This window comes from Dysidea avara, chromosome 4 (assembly GCF_963678975.1).
Source record: "Dysidea avara chromosome 4, odDysAvar1.4, whole genome shotgun sequence".
NCBI lineage: Eukaryota > Metazoa > Porifera > Demospongiae > Dictyoceratida > Dysideidae > Dysidea > Dysidea avara.
In genome coordinates, this window is record NC_089275.1 from 6756122 (window position 1) to 6759581 (window position 3460).

General features: G+C 39.0%; 1 long non-coding RNA gene across 3 annotated transcripts; it reads right to left on the minus strand.

The window, feature by feature from the left end:
• Window positions 1-1159: 1159 nt before the first annotated feature.
• Window positions 1160-2989, minus strand: LOC136254362 (uncharacterized). Of its 3 annotated transcripts, XR_010700442.1 has the most exons (8): window positions 2434-2989; window positions 2287-2385; window positions 1873-2215; window positions 1717-1820; window positions 1620-1667; window positions 1515-1565; window positions 1382-1466; window positions 1160-1327 (listed from the first exon to the last, which is right to left on the minus strand). It is a non-coding gene; the product is annotated as an uncharacterized lncRNA (long non-coding RNA). The 3 variants fall into 3 exon arrangements; XR_010700443.1 differs by having other exon boundaries at window positions 1868-2215; window positions 2287-2987; XR_010700441.1 differs by having other exon boundaries at window positions 2287-2986.
• Window positions 2990-3460: the final 471 nt, after the last annotated feature.

Here is a 3460-nt window from a genome sequence, read left to right on the forward strand (position 1 = left end):
GGCGGGCGGTCCATTTTCATTATTTCATTATAAGACTGGCAGCTTTTCAAGCCAGTATTTGCCTGGTACAACCATAAAAAGCTGCACAAAAGCATGCTTAGGCTTGTTCCTTCCTTTTTAAATTGCAAAAATAACACAAACATGAAGTTTGTGCTGACTTGATAGCACTGCTGACACGTGAGCTTTATTGAGCCAGCCAGTATGCAAGAATAACCGGGAAATAATAGAAGAATACGGAATAATGGAGTATTTAGAGCTGACAGTAACCAGATGCGGGCGGTGGACGGGAAACAGAATTTATTTGGAGTGGCCTTACCTAGTGCTTGACATGTACTGTACATGTTTACAGTGAATATCATGTGTAGCCACATATGAAGATGGCCATTCACCACTCCAAGCATATGTAGACTACAGGGGTGTATATAGCCAGGATTCTTTGAAGGGGAGTTCCAACAGCAGTATTGAGATACCAGAAGCAGGGGTCTGGGGGGCACATCCCCGGCCACTGAGAGATTTTAATGATCAAAACTCAGCAAATTACTATATTTTATGCAAGAAGTACATTAATTATAATGCATATATAGAGGCAGATCCAGAGTTTGGAAAGGGGGGGTGCACTTTGCTGAAAAGTTGAAGAGCAAAAAAAAAAAAAAAGGTCACAGCAATAATGGCTGCCCTTTACCAAATGTATTTACTATAAAGTGTATATAAAGAAAGACTCTTATTCATAGCTTCATAGCTACATTGCCTCATGACTGTTTTAGTAGAGTGACTGCTCTATTAGAGTATCTCGATCTTGTATACAATTTTTTTTGAAAGAGATGAAGGAAGGGTAGGGAAGAGAGGGGGGCATGTGTCCCGGCCCCCCCTCCTGGATCCGCCACTGATATAAGTGCCCCTGGGATTAAGCTAGTACTATAAAAGATAAAGATGCCTATAGGCACTGTTAAAAATAAGGAGTAACTGTTACTCCCCTAGGGGAGTTCCCAGTGTAGGGAGGATTTAACACCCCTATATTTTTGTGGAGAGTAACTAACACCCTGCAAAGGAGTAACAGGAACCCTTTGAAAAATCTATTGTAGGGAGTTTTAGTTACTCTAGGAGAGTTCACATAAGCATGCATGGTGTTTCCTTTACTCCATGAAATTCTACAAATGACTCCGTATAAAATCTCAAATGATGTTAAAGACATACAGCAAAACTGTAACAAAATATCCAGCTTTATAATATTGGAAAGTCACTCAAGAGATCAGTAGCAAGGCTTCATTTCATCATCAGCAAACGACACTTCACTGGAGTTACTGCCTGTCACATGACATGTTATCAGCTGTAGTAAATAGCAGTATAGTAAAAAAATATTCAACAATTACACACTTGTTACCTGTATGGCTGAAGGTACATCACACGCAGTTGCCAACAAAGTTGTAAAAACAATTCTGCCAGACCAGCAGCATTGGTAGTGTAAACTAAAATAACCACAGTTGCTATCATGCAAAACAGCACATTTTTGTTACCTGGAATTCATCATTTTGTTTGTCTACTTGTTCACTGATTTCTTGTGGCACCTGTAATATATGTTTACAAATTGATGCACAGTCACTGTATGTTAGCACACTTACTGGATGTTGTTTAAATTCTATGTTCTCAGTGACATTGAGACATCCATGCTAAAAAAGTAAATATGTGCTTACGTAACTATAAACATTATCTCCTTACAGGTCTTGGAAAGTTGATGAAGTCGAAGACACACAATGTACATTGTATCATAAAGATTCTTGTTAACTGCAGACGATATATCTTACTAGTTAATTCCAGTGAATCTGCATGTAATTATGTAAAGACACTGACAATGATACAGGCTACTGACCTTACCAGCAAAATCATTGTGTCCGGCTGCTAACGTCTACTGAAAGCAGACGGACATGATATGTACGTCATGTTTAAGCTAGGTGGTTTTCCTCTCCTCCCTCCAGTCTTCAACTTCTTACACACTGAATACTAGTAGCTAGCGGTGAGTGGGCTGAATACTGTACGTACTAGTCAGTGATACGGCTGAGTCCGCCGAATTTTATTCTCTTTCCCTGAGTCTTGAACTATTTCTGCTGTGTCACGATAAGGCGCCTAAACCCTCACGAGCAGTGGTGACTTCCGTTTGAGCCAGTTTAATAAACCTGGCGTGTCACACGAGACGACTCAGATATGAGCTCAAACGTGCCTGAAGAAAGAATGAACGAGATAGTAAACGTCCAGTAATTATTCACGAACAAGTAAACACTTTAGTATCACCTTTTAAGCACTACAATTCCTCAGAGAAACAAACCGCTTTCAACTACTCAACACGGTTCTGTTGTTAAAGAAGCCGTTTCTATGGTAATACTCTTCACTCTAAATAATGCGCTTGTAATAGAAATGCTATTTAATAATTATACATACGTATTTCAAAATATTCTTTACTCTTGAGTAACAATTCGTCCTCCTGCTTTCGTACTGTCTGTTTCCTTCACTATGTCTTGGTTAGTCTGTAAAATAAAACATAAGTCAGTAAATGGCTGCCATTGAAAAGGAAACCTAAATAATTACTTTCCTTTTTACATTGAGTGGCTAGAATTGAACTGGCTAGTTAATGGAGAAAATATCATAGTGAGACAGCTATAAGTGGCTCATCATTCAGTTCAGCTATGTGGCCTCACTGAGTAGCTATAATAGCTATATATACTGGCTCACTGAGTTCACCTTAGTTACTAGCTAGCTGGTAATGAGAACTCTTCAGTTTTGGTGCTTTCACTTACTGGGAGTTCTCTTTACCCTTAGTGGGTCACTGTTACTCTCCTAGTAATCCGAACTCCCCTTTTAGAGTAAAATATTTTACTCCCATAGTTACTGCTACTCCCCTGTTTTAACAGTGTAGTCAAGTGGAAACAGACAGCATAACATATAGAGACATGCACATAATTATACTAATCTGCAAGTGATAGTTATCTCACTAGTATGGGAACTACACTGTTAAAACGAGGTGTTACAGGTACACCCATCGTAAAGGTGTTCATGTACACCCATGGTATTTACAACACCCTAGGGGAGTATTGTAGCACTTGGGGTGTTGTTGAACACCACAAATGTCATTTTACTCCCCAATAATAGCTAAGCCACTGTAAGGGTGTTTGCCTACACCTAGGTATATTGAAACCCACAATTGGATGCTTCTATTGAAAATTAGGTTATAAGTACAGTTTGCTAACTTCTATAAGAGTGACTTGGAAACAACTATGTGGTAAGTATAAGGTGTTGCAAATATATTATTGCGTACTGCTAATGTGCTTTGTTGTTGGTAGTCATTGAGCATAAATTGAAATCAACATGAAGGTTACTGGAATGCTACAGCAAGCCTACATTTCTTTTCAACAAAATGCCACCATGGAGAGCACTAGAACACCTTTATAGCTATTCCTAGAACACCCTT